We start from the raw sequence: 15,886 nt of genomic DNA, 5'->3' as shown, positions 1-15,886 counted from the left end.
CCTACAGCGAGGGTTTCTCCACGACATGACCAACGTTGCGGTGGTGCACGCTTTCAAGGGTGCACCGCACTGAGTCTTGAAGCAAGAACTGTAAAAATGCCGAATTCCCCTTAGCATTCCCAGCTTTTTTCTGCTACGTAGTGCATAACTCAGGCAAAGGAACTGGGGTCAGTCGAAACAAAGTTAGGCAATCTCCGAGAAGAATGCAATCTTCGGGAAATCGCGCTTGCCCGGCAACAGCCCAGGGCGTTTTTTCATCTTTGCCCGCCGGCTCCTTTCCCAGACGTCCCGAAACACTATCGCTCTTGCATCCTGGTCTCCCGGTTACCGGCGTTCGAACCCGGTGGCTCCTAGGTAGGTAGGCTATATATTTCTGCAAATATTCCCATTACTTTCCTGCCCGCCTGCAAAGTGTACTCAGGTGGCGAGGGCTTGCAAAGGCGCAGCCAAGGACAAGCGCGCAACCGATAGCTCCCGCAATATTCCCGAAGCGCTCTGACAACGGCCACGTGATGATGTGTTCGAAACTTTACCGAGAGCAACAGCCCGCGGTCTGGAGAACGGCCGCGGAGCACAGCGGAGCGGAGGAGACTCCGGCAACGGCGGCAGCCGCGGTTTCGCTCGAAACCCGTCGGGAGGCGCTGGCCGCTGTCTCACCCGTTCACCGCCGCCGACTCTCCTCTCATTCTCTTTTTCAATCCCTCTATCTTCCCTACTCTTTTGCCTCCGAGCCATCCTCTCCCGCTCCAGCCTCCTCCCCTCTGATTCCTGCACTTATCTCTCTATCTGCGAGTTTGCCGCGCTGGCCGTACTCTCCTCCGTGTTGGTTCCTATCGCCCTTTCTCCAGGGGCAGTCCCCGGGCCGCATGGCGTCGCATAGAAAAGCGCCGGCTCCGAGTGAGTCGAGTTCTGTCTCCAACGCGCAACGATCGTGGGCGCTCCTCGCGGTCTGTGCTCCACCGCCTGCACGCTCTTTGTTCGCCGCCGCTTGTCGTTGACGTCGTCGTCTGCGCACCGCTATGTCGTCTGCTCCTGCTGCTTCGGAAGCATGTGCAGACGGATAAAGGACTGGTACCGGGTGCAAATTCGCGGGAATCGTCTTCTACGGTGAAAGAACAGTCCGCCCTGTGCATTCGTGGACTTGTAAACTGGAACAGTTGAGGACGGAACCAAAACATTTCCACGTCTTTCCGTGCAGCTATCTGCGTCGGCACTGACAGCCTGACTGGCCCAGCAGCAAAAATGTAAGTCTTGATGCATTTTGCACAAAGCTTTTCTCTTTTATTTCCATGCATGTAACGTTGATTTCCGCTTATACGACGATGCAAGGGAAGCTAGTGGTTTCTTCTAGATTCAACTATGAGGAGAAACTTCAGCCATCTTTAGCGTATTGCAAAGTATTATTTTTTTTCTTTTCTGTACCAACCATCGAATGCTACACCAGCTGTCTCACACAAGGTCAATTTTATTTTTATTCAAAACCCTACGAAACTCCCAAACAAAAGTGTGCGTTGCAGCAGCAATCTGTTTTTTTAAGCCGTAAGACTGGTCTCTTTCCGCAGCTGCAAAATATCTACAGGTGCCGGCGTCGCATTGCTTCCACGGACCTCACCGTCTGAATACATCGCTAACGGCTGTTTACTTGTTTTTAGTTGCTTTTTTTTTTTCGGGTCGACAGCACTGAAATTTGTAAGGATTCAGCTTGCAGGCAGGCAAGTTTGAGCAACCCGTTGTGCGTGCACTTTCTTTGCAAGCGAAGACGAACTGCTTGCACAACAGCTGCACTCGTACGATAAACGAAGAAGAGAAAACCAAATTCGGAGAGGCGTGCTTTGAGCCTCGCGACGGTTGATAGGAGGCATTCTTTCAGGATGCGCCTTGCAGAAACGATTACTACCTAATTAGCGCGGATATACGGCAGCTTAATGCGTTTTTTTTTTTGTACACTACCCCTAAATACACGAGCTACAGAGAAACCCAAAGCCGAGCAATATGTGCTGCAATCGGGCGCTGGTGCACCGATGTCGAATAGTTTGTTAGTTGCACGCTCGTTAAACTTTAGGATGGTGAAATATTTTGCACTAACTAATATTTGTGTAAGGGAAGTTCAAAGTGTAGTAAGTTTTACAGTAGCACGTTCTCGAGTGGTCGATGTAACCAGGAGTTGCTGCTGATCGTGTGTTAGCTAAAACGAGTTTTCTGTTAAGAGAAAATATCCTTTAAGAAAAATGCACTTACGAAGTAGTCATCTATAGCCGATTAGCGGCATACCTAATTTAACAGCGCCTCGCCGCTGTGGCTGAGCTGATGGGGTGATCGGCTGCTGAATGTAATTAAGTGGGTTCAATTCAAGCCACAACGGCAGCTTTTTGACGGAGGCAAAATAAGCCACCTGTCTTCTATGTGATGTCAATACATTTTAAAGAAGATTAATGGGCGGAAATTTCCGGGGTGTTCCTCTAAGGTTTCTCGGGTCCCTTTGAAACGATAAATGTTTTAAAGCAATTTTTGTTTCAGGTATGGTAGACGAAAAAAACGAGCATGCATATACACTTGTCCTTTGTAGTGCGCGTCTCTGCAGTGCGTTTGCATTAACTGTGCAAAATTATCAAGAGCACCTGCATACAGCATTATTAACGCTTTTGAGAGCTGTCAGTAACTCATTGCAAATGTAGTTTGATTTTAGGTTTCTTATAATGGAACACAAGTGTGCAGCAGTAACTGATAAATTAGTGTTTCATCTTTCTCCAACAAAAGCACAGATGTTTGCTAGACGCAGCAAAATATGCTTGGAAAATTTACCTTCGTTCCAACCAAAATGCTGATGAATGTTTACACGTAGCATTTTTTATTGCGCCAAAGTTCTTGAAAGCTGGTCATCTTCAGGAGCCGTTGAAAAGTAGTAAGACGCAGTGTTTATTACGCTTCCAAGGAGCCTTGCAACTAAACTGGGCCCGTATTCCGAGTCTGCGTCGTTATAAAAATGTCGATATCTCACGTGACCTCAAGTCATCTGATTGGTCGAAACGCCGGAACTTGGTGTTGCCACTGCAGAACCGGAAGAGGTGAGAACATCATTTTCCATCGTTTCCACCAATCAGGTGACTCGAAGTCGGGGATATGGCGACACTCACGATAACGCCTCAAACTCAGAATACGTGCCCTGGAGTCTCAAACTAACTAAAAATGGCCCTGAAGCTTCGAAGAAATTAACATCATAAAAATTCATAATCGTTCGGGCGCTACTTGCAGAATAAGATATAGGATGCCGCGGTCTTGCAAAAAGACATTGAGTGTTTTCGTGTCCTCGAACCCAGTGGTGTTGAAATCTTTATTGATTCACCCTGATTTTTTTTTTTTTTTTGCAATGTCTGAAAAACGTAACATTTGGGCGCCGCGGAATGCTATAATGCATTGCAAATATTGAATACGTCCCTGCTACGACCATTTATCGCAGTTTACTGTTCTGCAAAACTAAGTGCTTGGTATGGTATGTCTGCCATCATTGGAGCACACGTTAGCAAAAGAAATAAACATATGTCGCTTCCTCTCATGTCATGCAAGCGCCTCTTAGCAAGGCGTACAAGGCTGAGCAAAATTATTGCTTTTTCCAGACTGACCTCCTGCCGATTATTTTTTGTTGCTATCGAGAGGCGTCCGGGGTGTCCCTGACGACGGTGCAGTGCGCTGATGCATTGTAGTTCAAAGATGGCGGATCTTCGATTTTTGATTACTCCCGTTGCGCTCGTTCGGGCATAATGTCCTCGGCGTTAATCTATGTTAGCGATCTTTCTTTTTACATATGGAGACGCCTGACGCATAAATGTTTACGCATTTTTTCAGCTCCTTTTTAAATGGCACGCTGCCTGAAGGCGGAATATTTGCAGTACTTTGCACTTGCGAGGTATATCTCGTTTCATTTTTTTTTTTTCAGTAATGCCTTTTTAGCACTATTCTATCTTGAAGTAGTACCACATGTTCTTATCTTTTCGTTTTTTTTTTTTAGTGTCGGCAGTTTATCTATATCTGTGTAAAATTTTTTAGTGGGCACATACCTACCGTTTTGCAATTTGCGAAACGTTTAAGAGGAAACGGAAAGGTATATAAGCCACTGCCAGTCGTTGTCTGCACGCTTAATAACAAAGGTAGCGGTGGACGGGAAGAGAGTGATATATTTTTATATTGGCTACTTTTGACTCCATCCTTTTGGCTGGCCGCATTAATTTGCTCTGTATTAAAAAAAGCGCACTTTGCAGATCCCAAGCATCCGCCGGTAATGCCAAGTCGGTGTTTTTTGTGCAAGACGAAAACTTACCCTTTTTCTCGCGAGGACAACATTTAGGTCTTGGTCTGACCTAAAAGAAATTTTTTCTAGCTACTTGGTCTCGGTATCGGCACTCTATTCTCTGTACCGAACACCTGCACATATAATGCGTGGCTGAATTCGCATATTTAACTAATGACGCAAATGACATGGCAGATATGTCGTCCTCCATTATTAATATCATTGTTTCATTAATATCATCACAAAGCCAAGTGTCTTCCGCTTGGTTCGAAAGCTCGTGAAGCTCGCGCGGCTGCCACTCTTACCTCACTCTTGCTAGAGACTCGGGCGACTCGTCTACGCTGTTCATGCCGTTTGGACTGATGTACAAGATTCAAACGCAAAAGAATCGCTAAAAATGATAAATTTATTTTGCCTGATCCATCTACACAATTCTTAGTTAGCGTACTACCCTTAAGTTCCGGTGGTGTTTCACTGGTTAGGGCCTTAGACTGCTGAACCCAAGGACGCAGAATTGAATCCCGGAGTAGTGGCCGCTTTTTGGAGGCCGAAAATAAGGCGCCTCTCTTCTGTGAGATGTCAGTGCACTTTAATAAACCCCAGAAATTTCCGAAGCCCTCCAGTGCTTCATTCTTCATAATTAGTAGCTTTGAGATGTTAGACCTTAAAATAAAGAACAAAAAACTTATTCTCAGTTTTCTGAGATTTTGTGAAATAAAATACCATTTCCATAATTTTCACCCAGGAAAGGCCTTCGGCTAACTATCTTCACTGCTCCATAAACACAACCGCAATATCTGATCGCACCTAGAAGATTATATTTTTAATCCTTCTTTATGGAAGCCTGTAAAAGGCTGAAAAGTGCGTTTATTGCATGTCATGTGACTGTAAAAAAAAATTAAAACTCGAAAGTGACAGCACAAGAAAATATAAAGGCAAATATACAAAGGGAAGCTGTCATCGTCGATCCTGTTCGTTCTCCATCTTCAACTGTGCATGATTTCTACACGCTGTTCATTGTGAATAACTTCAGCTCAAAGAAAATAGTATGTCTTGCACATGCACAAAATAAAAAAAAGAAAGAAAGGTCGATGTCGTCAGCCGTCCCTAAATAGGGTTAAAGACATCGCCCTCGTAGAAATTAATCAACCATGACTAATAATGTTGCTGTTTGTAATCTTGGGAATCCGTAGTATATAATGAGATTTGCCATTTATTGAAAACATCTTTTGACATATACAAGTTTACACCGTCTTGCCAGCGCTACAAGAAAAAAATGAAAAAAAAAAAAACAAAAAAACAACGCAGGCAAGCGAGTTTATTGCTCCGTTATAAGCCACATTTTATTGGTCTAATGCGAAACAGCACCCCCCCCCCCCCCCCACCCGCACACACAAACCCACACCTAGCTGTTCTTATTTGCTGTTTCCGCCGGTGAATCGGAACACAGAAGCCTCAGCATTGTTACGGTTCAAAAGAAAGGTCGTAGCAACAGCATTCAAAGGTCGCCACGTGGGACAGTCGAGACGGGGCACTGGCTCCAAACATTTCGAAAGATGCATTCGTTGCAATGCTCTTATTTAGAAAGCGACGCGGCTGAGCTGTCGGGACGGAAATCCGCGTTTATTTGACATTTTAATCACGGCGGAATTCCTAAACGGCCGACCTCCTCTTTTAGCGCTGCCGACACGCTTCACGTGACACGCATCCCTTGGGCACGCTTTAGACACCTATTCGCTCACGTGTCGAGGCGTGCAGTCGTTTTTACTTCAGGTCAAAATCAAATAACATCTCCGGCCTCTCCGCTCCGTCGTTTACTGTCGACACGTGCATTCTTGGCTGTTCTTCGTCGCATGCTGAGGAAAGACTGTTAACGAGGTGAGATTCCTGTGCGCCGCCTGACGCGATTGAGGCGAATTATACTCAGGGCATTCTTCAAGCGGTGTTTGGTTCGGAATGAGGGTTCGAGTCATGAAGTAAATTAGAAAAAAAAAAACGTTAACAACAAACGCTGTGTAGAGAGAAAGATGGCTGGTGTTAAGGCTCGGGAGACAGATTCGATGCCACGGAAGAATAATAAGAACCTAAGTTTTAATAAGAAAGAGGATGACCTTGCCTGGTGCAATGTTGGGAAGTGTAGAGAAAAGGAAAACGTCCATTGTTTTGTTCTGGAGAAGGCTAAGGTAGGCTGATGCTACTTAAACTGACTAAGCTTTGCCAGACACCAAGATTGGGTCTTGGTTTTGTAGGCACTCATGAGTGCTAGACATGCAGGAATGGCAGGTTAGGATTAGTAATTGTAATTTTGGTAGTAGAAGTAGTACTGTAGTTCTAGGGGTGACAGTTACCTCACTTCAAGCAAAAAAGAAATGTAATTCTAATTATGGCTCAAGATGTTTGCCCTTTTAAGCTCTTGCAGGCGTTCCTCACAACATTTCGGGAAGCCTACGATAAGAACTTACCATCTTCGAAAACAAAAACATCGAAAACTTTAATTGCTCTTGATGAGCCATTGTCCAGTCGTTTCTTTTTCTTTTTTTCCGAAACTGAGATTGGGATGATTTCGGACATGTATCGGGCGGTACTTTCTTTTGATGCAGCGTTGGTCGTCAAAAGGTTGCTGACTGGATGACCTAGTGAGCGTGCGCTCAGCACGCTAACACTGCGCTTGCCGAGCACGTAGGCTAAGATTGGAGCTGTTCAAATACAGCTATTAAAATGTATCGACGGTGCCAGATAACGCCCTAGTTTAATGCCGGAGTGCGGCCAATAGCAGGGGTGAGGCATACTAATGTCCGCTACGTTAGAGTATCTAATATTTACTGAAGAATAAGTTCGTATCATCTGGTCCATGTTTCGCTTCTCAGTATTGTAGTATAGAACTTTTTATACTCCTAAATCTATAAATCTCTATATAATACAGACAACACTTGACCTTCCCATTTTACATGTTTAGCTCATTAGAGGTGCTGATACACGTGCAAATGAAGCTTTCACCAGCAATCCGCAATTCTTTATCCAGCTATAAATAATTTTTTTTTTTAAGATGACACTCATGACTACCGGCCACATCGCGATTAACTCCATAGAAAGAGAACAGGCGCAATCCAGCAGATTAGGGATTATCAGAACAAAAGAGCAGAAATAAACCCGTTAGAGGCTTTCGCGAAAGCCTGTTAGCGTCAGTGACTCGCCCAAGAACGAGGACGTGGTTGCCAGGCGGTTAGGCGGCATTGCGTCAGAGAGGACTCGACAAGGATTTGCGGCCAATTTTAGTCCTTCAGCATTAGGCGGCGTGCGTCCAAAAGAGATGTACACATTAACACAATGACAGCAAATGGATAACCTGAATGAATTATAGGGGCGATATTTGGAGACAGTCCAGCTCATTCGAGCTAAGCTGCAAACGAAGAGTATGGCACTCAATTTTGGGATGTGGCTTGCATCCGGACTAAAAAGGGCGTTGCTAAGGACATTTGTTAACATAGCAACTAGTGGCTGGTCTGAATGCCAGTCACTAACTATAATTACTCAGATACTAATAACTTTTCTTCTTTGACGCCCACATCTTGAATATGACAGGTTAGTTGTCAGGAACACATCTGTTTATCTATTAAAATGTATGCAGCTTGCTTTCAGGTGCACATAACGATATCTATAGTGACAGATAGATTAGTCCGGTCGACTGATCAATTAATCAATTGACTAATAAATCTGCCTAATAATGAGTCGGTTAATAAGTAAAACAACGATTAAATGTACTATTATAAATCTGCCCGAAAATATTCTAAGAGAAAGTGACAATTAACAAGTCTGACAATAAATCTATCTATTCCTACAATAGTAATAATTACACACGTGTCGGACCTGATTAAGGGATCTGGTATCTCCCTTTATTCGTATCACGTTGGGTGGGAAAATTTATTTCGCAACTTCTGTCACAACACAAGGAGAGATGAAATCGGCGCAGTCTGACATCTGGCATCGTTTCGTTCGGCCGTGTTCATTTTTCTTGGCATTCACAGAAAGAATGGTGCCCCCTGCCGAGCATGCAGCTTCTCTTGCACTTCTGCCCCAAACATTGAGCGAGTACGCCCTCATTGTTACGGTTTCTCGAAGAGCTTCACGTCGGGATTCGCAACGCTTAATTACTGATTGAAGCAAATTCTAGCTACTGCATGGGAAGGGGTCTTTTGTTTTTTGTTTTTTTCGCCGCCACAGCTTTCTCCGTGTTACAATAGTGTTGTATTTTTAGTGAAGGCAGCGACATCTGTGCATATGTTCACTGTTAGTGGGCTTAAGAAGACGAGGTTGGGCTAAGCTCTCGCGGCACCTCTAGGGTACATTCAATGACGTCTACAAATTGTTTTTTTCATGGCAATGTTTGTGCAAGTCATATTAAATATTTCGTTTGGTGTGTAGGGTTTAATGTCCTAAAGCGACTTAGGCCTAGAGAGGTGCCGTAGTGGTGGGCTGTGCCAATTGCGACCACGCGAGGTTCATTATCGTGCACTCACATTGCAAAGAACATGGGCGCCTTGCTTTTCTCTTGCATTGAAAAGCGGCCGCTGCGGCCGGGATTCGATCCCGCATCCTTGGGAACAGTACCCAAGCGCCCTAACAAATTCATCAGCGCGGCAGAAAAACAAGTTAGAGAGTCAATGCCCTGAGAAAAATTAAAATCTACATTAAAAAAAAAAAAGTTTTATGTCTAAGCACAAAAGTAGCCAAGAGGAATGATCACGTTCACATTCGAGGTGCTATAGTGGATTATCATGATACAACTTTCTGAATATCCGCCTTTTGCTAGTATTCTAGCACAGCAAAATTCCCATCAGCCGCTTAGGCGTTGTTCATGCGCTCCTTCTGTGACCTTGAAATATAATAAGTATGGCCGCGACTGAGTTTCGTCGCCAAAATATTAGCCCTTGATCAATATGCCACTGCTGCTGTTTCTTTTTTTATTACTATTTGTTGCCGCAGCCGAACATCCTGCGTGCTCAACTGACACATCGCATTCTCGCTCTGTACAGATGTAGCCAATCATAGTGCGGCCTCATCGCATTCATGTGGTTACTATACATGCAGCGTTCGCTAGAAGGTGCAACAAAAACAGACGAAATGCTGTATGTGCGGTGACGTCGAGGCCGCGACATTTACTGATTTTAACAAGGAACCCAAACAGAAGAAATGCCATTTTCAAGCCTCGCCTATGTCACAGATATCGTTCGGTAAAAGGAAATCCCTGAACAACGAGCCGCGCATTGGGAAGCGAATGGTTCACAACTGTGTCAAGATCTAGACTACATATTTTGCAATGGCCAACCAACCAAAATTGGAAATTTTCCAAGAGTTTTCTAAGGCTACCGTACCGTGCACTTGGTACCCACAACTGTTGTTGGCTGCTTAGAAGCAATACCACAACGATTGCCTTTACAACGGTTTGCAGCTCTGTAAGAACGGTGTGCCTGAGTGTAGGGTCGCGGCTCACATCCTAGTGTTAGCGTAGCGTATGCTAATATATGCATAAAAAAAATAGCATACTATAACTCGCATCCCTTGCGGGGAAAGATAGTTGCCATTAAATTCCGTAGTTCTGCTGTCATGAGGCGGTCATAAGGGCGCGTTGCCATTTTTCAGCCTTCGAGGAACAGGTGTAAAAAAATGCCAAGCAGGCTGAACTGCCTTTTTCGCCAGGGGCACTGCTGAAGTTACCTTCATAGCGCGAGATCAACAAGAAAAAAAAAACATGACCTGTTTAGAATGTTCACATAAGGGCGAGTCAGTCAAGGAAGGATTTAGAACCTGTTTTCTTAGGCCGGTAGAGATGAGCACTCTCCTTTTCGGCACCTTCAAAAGAAATGTGGGAAATACCAAGCTCCCTATAAGTTGATCCTGAAAAGCGCATACTACACACACGGAAAACAGCAAAAAGACGGACAGACGAGAGAGTTTCTATAGGCTACTTAATGCGAACTTTCGCAATACAGACTGCAATGTAAAAGAATCCCCAGACGTGTTCTTTTTTGCAACACTTCGATTTTGGTCGTGTTGAGTTGGGTACATAATTCATCGCACTGGCTCAAAAGCTACGAAAAGCTAGCCCCAAACGGCTTCTGTTTGTTCAATATATTTTTAGGATTGCTCAATTAATTAGAGCCATTCAAAGGCCTCCAGACCTGACTGCTGGTCACCCGTATGCTGTGTGATGATAGCACATGTTCACAAAGATCTATTATTTAGAAACAGTCCCTGTGCGCACGTATCACTTTGGGACAGATGTCGTGTGCTGCTTTTTTCTTCTTCAAAGCTAGCTCATTTTATGATTTCATTAGAAACCAGAGCACAGAAATATTCGCTGCATTTCACTTCAATTCTAATTCTGCTTCTTATTATCTGCTTCTTTCTCTAAACTATTGCTTGTATAAGTATATGGAATTTATGTATAGACAACCATGGTATAGTATTTTGGCCTCGCTTTAATAAATAATCACTCTAATTTTGTTTTTTCTTCAGCGTATTTTATGACAGCCTTCATACTCTTAAAGAAAACGTATGCATGTCATTTCTTACAAAGCCTTCGGCTATAAAGTGGCAGAAACTTTTCAGCTCATGTTAACATCGATACGTCTATCAGGTCCAGACTTCAAGCACGCTTTCCGTTTGTACGTGTAAATGCAAGTATTATACACCGGTAGACTTTCCTTCGAAACTATTTTGCCACAACGTTTCAAAAAACGTCTGAACGTCTGGCGCCTGTTCACAACCTCAAAGCTTCCGGTAATGCTCAAGACATAACGTCCTTCCTGGTCTGACTTCCCTTCCTCTCTGCGTTTCCTTCGCTTCATTCATCTCCGACGTCCAATAAAACCGCTTCTAAGAATGAAAAAGCCCATTACCAAAGAATTCCTCAGTTTTCCTCTCTCGCTTGACGCTCTTGTTGTATAAACTAAGGCTATGGAAAGGAACATGAAAAAAAAAAAAAATAAGCTGTTTGCTTTCAAACGAGCCTTCCCAGCCTTGCTTCCTAAATGCCTTTTCTTGCGCCGTTTTGGCCAACGGCCACAAAGATGCGCTATATATTGCAACAATACCTCAAAGCAGCAAGTGAGGCGGTACAGTTTGATGGATTTTCAGCTTGTCGCAGCCACGGTGTTTGTTGAAATGTTTCTTTTATTTTGCTTACTTTTGGGCGTGTTTCTTGGTTCATATTTCCGACGGCTCGGGTATTATATAGCTCACCTGCGGCAGGCCTCATGTCGTCTCTGAAGAGCCAATAAATCAATTTCGTTTTCTTAAAAGCACCTGAGTCCCTCAATTCACAACGACACGCTTTCGATCGGCGAAGTATACTTCTTTTGGGAAACGACTCAAAAGTATTGAATGTAACGAGCGAGAAGAAACAAAAAGTAGTTTTTTTTTTAGAGAAAGTTTGTGCCGCAATTCTAACACTTTCATCATAACTGCTCAAATTTTCCCGAATATTTTTTATTGGTCCCTTTCGCAGTGTTAATGCATCCCCTACCTGAAGCCTTAGATTATTGATCTCTTTATCTCAAGTCGATGTGCGCAATTCTCTGTGCTCTACATTGTCTTGCGCACTTTGGAGCTGTCAGAAGCATTATGTAACATGTTAGGCGGGCGCTGATAATTGCGCTTTTACAACTTTCTTGCTATAATGCAGTGAGTCCTGAAAGCTGAGATGAGACTAGGGAAATAGGGGTCTGGAACGCCTAATTATGTACGCCCCTTATGCAGCCTTTATTACGTCGTCATGGTTCTGGTGAGAACTAAAGGAATTCAGCAAGAATATGTCGCAATGCATTTGGAAGAAGCGTTTCTTAAGCCTTGAAAATTAGCCAGCATACATTCGTTCGAATGATAATATGAAATAAGTGGGTTTCAGAGCATACTTACCAATAGAGCTGAATTGTTGAAGCTTCGAAAGAGCTTCAATATTAGATTAAATACGGCACGTCGGCCTATTATGAAACCGATGAGTATAATGCTAGAAGATTAGGAATAGCGTTGCGTATTAGAGTTTAAACTTGAATCAATGACTTCATGGAGATAATAAGGTAATGATATGAACTGGTTCTGAATATGAATAATAATGTGCAACGTTATGAAATCTTTCGGATGACCACATAATTCTAAAAAATCTCCCAAAGTGTGATTTTATATTTCCTGCATCTTCAAAAGCTCCCACCACCTTATAGTGGAAGTTGATGAAAGAAAGCAGTATCTCTAAAAAGCTACACAGCCAAGAAAAAAGTTTCCCTATAATATTTGCAATATTCATCTACCACATAAAATGAATGGATCTCCTATCGTCGCCTACTACTTCGAAGGAAAAGCCAATGACGAATCATTCCTGCCTCTCTATTATCTTATGTAAGTGGCCTTTCTATGAAACATTTTTCGCCGTAGAGCAAAGGCGAATCTTGGCATGGTCCATTTTTTTCCATCGCTACAGTACAAAAGAAATGGAATAACGAAATAGTTAGGTTGGCACACGTCCCGATGGAATTGCAGCAAATGTAGATTTAAAGTTATTTGCTCCTATGGTTACATTGCTCTATTCATACCTCTTGCGACGCGTCCTAGACAGACTACTACTTGTACCTTTGCCCTTCTCTTTTTCTGAGGTGGAAGAAGGGAACGCACAAAGGAAAAAAAAAATACAGTATGCGAGAACATATTATTGGGGAAAACGAGAAAACCAACGCATCACAAGGAAAAATAAGACATTTCGAAATCCCTTTTGAAATACTGCCTTTACGAGATGAAAGCTTTCTTCTTAGCGGCGACTAACTTCTCACTAAAGGAATAGATAGTTAATTGCTCCAACTGATCACTATAGCTCGGAAAGGGTATTTATGAGGCTTTTTTTTTTTTCTTTCTTCCGAGGTTAACGAACAGATCAACGAGGATTACAAAAAGACACGAAAAGAATTATTACCATTTCACATGGGGCTTATTTTACCTTTCGCACAATCGGCTCGTGTGGATCGAACTAACCTCTCAGAAGCCACTTTTAACCGAGTTCTCGGAGAGTGAAATTCGGAAGCTGATGCGAGAAAAAAAAAAGAGACTTCGCTCTGACTAACCATTTCGTTGGCTCGAATAAAACAAGAACAAGACTGAAATTAGGCAGTTGCTTGCGACGCCGCTGTTTCGTTTCAGCCCATTGAACCCGTAGTTAGCTTGTTCTAATAAAGCTGGTGCCTCGTTAAGAGGCGCTATCAAACAACCAGAACAACACCACGCAAACAGAAACTACATAATGAAAGAAGCACGCTCAAGCAATCTCATATGCTGCCTGCCTCAGCATATTCTGTTGTTTTTATCGTGTTTAGTTGCCCCTGGAATCGTGCTCACATAGTAGCAGGTGGCCCGCGTGGTTGCAACCTTGGCTTCGGTTAGAGAGAGAACGTTGACCCTGCGGATAAGAGCAAGCAACCGCTAAATAGACGAAGTATAGTCCTGTAGGTGCACATGGATAGTATCTGGAAAAGAACAGAGTTCTACACAAACCGAGCAGCGTGTATCTCTTCAGCCGTAACGTTGGCGGCACGGTTAGTTTTGAAACAGATGCAATGCAGGAATGGGAAATGAAAGGAAATACTCGAGCAAGCGTTGTTAATAGACTCTACACAAAGTATAATTCCTCAGGGACAGAAGACAGAATGCAGAAAACTCTACAACTCGTTTGTTTTTAAGACCGTTAGTCGTTACTACCTACATTTGCACCGTGAGTGACGTCATGAGTCCCCAAAGCCACTTGACCAGACAGAGGAAAAACTAGGAGGGAGCGGCTCATTTACAACGCGTTTAAAGTTACCGGTCTACCAATGACTGATGCCTTAAGTCACTTTCTTAAAAAAGAGAGAAAGGGATAAACATAGAAACAGTGCACCTTGAAGTCAAAACAGGATGTTACTATCGTCGCATAAAATTCAAGTAAAGACGATAGATGACCTTGAAAGGAAGTCCTTCAGGCAAGAGTGGTGACAAATTTTCATGACGAAGTGGTTCGTCTAATTAGGCCGTGGTAAATTCCACTTCATCTGCCTTATCCTGCATTGTCAAACTAACAGGTCCAACGAAATTATTCATGACGTCATGAGAATCAGCTGATGCCATTCGGTGGAGGACCTGAATTAACGGACATTTGCCAACTTTTTTTTTTCTAGATTTCTATGCGATGTATCTTTATTTGATCTCGGGAGCCCTTTTTTTTTTCATACATTTTTTTCTCAGTTCCAATAGAACGATTGAAGCATTTAGCTGATTCCTCTTTGGAATTTCTGTTTATACTTTGCCTTCATTTTGGCTAAATACGAAAACAAAATACATATTACACAAATCGAAAACAACCTCTCCCTGCTTGAGCGTCTTTGCGGAGACATTCTGTAGGTAGGAGGTGTCTTGCTATGGTAGAAGCGAACAGATTCATACGCACATAATAATGACAGGGCAAAAAAAAAAAGGAAAATAGAGAACGTCAAAGTTGCAACAGGAAACAACAAGAACCTGTGCTCCAGTTTGCACCGCGTTTCTTATTATACACCTCCGCTTCATACTCGCCTTTGCCGCTTCCATTTCTGTGCTATTTTTGGCAGAATAACATTTTCTACTCGGGTACTTTTGATCACCGGAGTGCTCTTCAATGTTCCCGGCACACCCACCGCCACGTGACATGATTCGGGCGTCGAAATATAGTTAAGAGGAACTGAAAGCAAAGAAAGCCTGCACCGACATAAGGAAATAAAAAAGGGGATATGATAAAAAAATCATATAATTCAAGAGGGGCGGGCTGCTTTCGAAGGGCCTCCAGAGGTGTCATGAATGATTAGCATTTTTACTTTTATTTTCACTTTTCTTCACCGCCGATGATAGATCGGAATGGCGCAGAAGCTTGCACTGCGTACCTTTGCGGTATAAAAGAGGGCGTTTACTGGAGCGTCCTTTTCGGCGTCACATCTCCTAAACAAGCAGGAGATAAATAAACAACCAAGCGAACCAACCACTCAAAGAAGAGCTATTGAACGTAAGAATGAGAGAGCACGGGAAAAAAAGGACAGAAATAAAGTTGAAAGAAGGATTGAAAAAGACGTTGGCATAAAGAATGGAAGAGAAGTATTGAGAGACTCGACAAATAATAAACACAAAAACGTTCCTAAACGCGTCCCGTTGTAGACTGAAACTGCCGCAGTTCCTCTCTGTCTTTTCCTTGTGCAAACCCGCAGGCACGTTTATAGTCTTATTTAGTAGAGGCGTGCGAAACCGTCGTATTTCACTTCTTTTATGGCCGTCCAGCCGCTATTCACAGGCGGCACCGTTCAGCACCATATATGTACCGAGCAAAAATGGCTCGATATTCGTGATACATGGATCGCACTCCTGGTCTAACAAACACAGTTGCTTCTCGCACAGATGGCTGAATTTCTGGATGCCTGATTTTCTATCGCTTTGTTTTAAATTTGAGGCGTAGTGCGAAGAGAAGGGCGTACCATTCATCGTGCCTGGATATTTTTTGCTATGCCAGCTGCAGAGCTGTTTGCGAGTAAGCGCACGTTTATGTACAATGCGGCGCAT

The 15,886-nt window shown here is 43.3% G+C and overlaps 1 protein-coding gene across 4 annotated transcripts in view; it reads left to right on the top strand.

Moving 5' to 3' along the window:
- The first annotated feature begins 894 nt into the window (after positions 1 to 894).
- The window catches only part of LOC146189872 (GTP-binding protein Rhes-like), a 63,648-nt gene continuing 48,656 nt past the window's right edge, over positions 895 to 15,886 (top strand). For 2 of the 4 annotated variants that reach the window (XM_084604630.1, XM_084604629.1), the window contains exon 1: positions 895 to 1,244. The gene's annotated coding sequence lies outside the window, so the exon portion shown is untranslated. The remainder of the gene's footprint in view (positions 1,245 to 15,886) is intronic. The other 2 variants (XM_084604627.1, XM_084604628.1) reach the window with 1 other exon arrangement.

This window comes from Amblyomma maculatum, chromosome 5, assembly GCF_055883805.1.
Source record: "Amblyomma maculatum isolate TAMU_Amacu chromosome 5, ASM5588380v1, whole genome shotgun sequence".
Taxonomy (NCBI): domain Eukaryota; kingdom Metazoa; phylum Arthropoda; class Arachnida; order Ixodida; family Ixodidae; genus Amblyomma; species Amblyomma maculatum.
The sequence above is the reverse complement of the archived record's forward strand: the minus strand, read 5'-3'. Positions and strand labels throughout refer to the sequence as shown.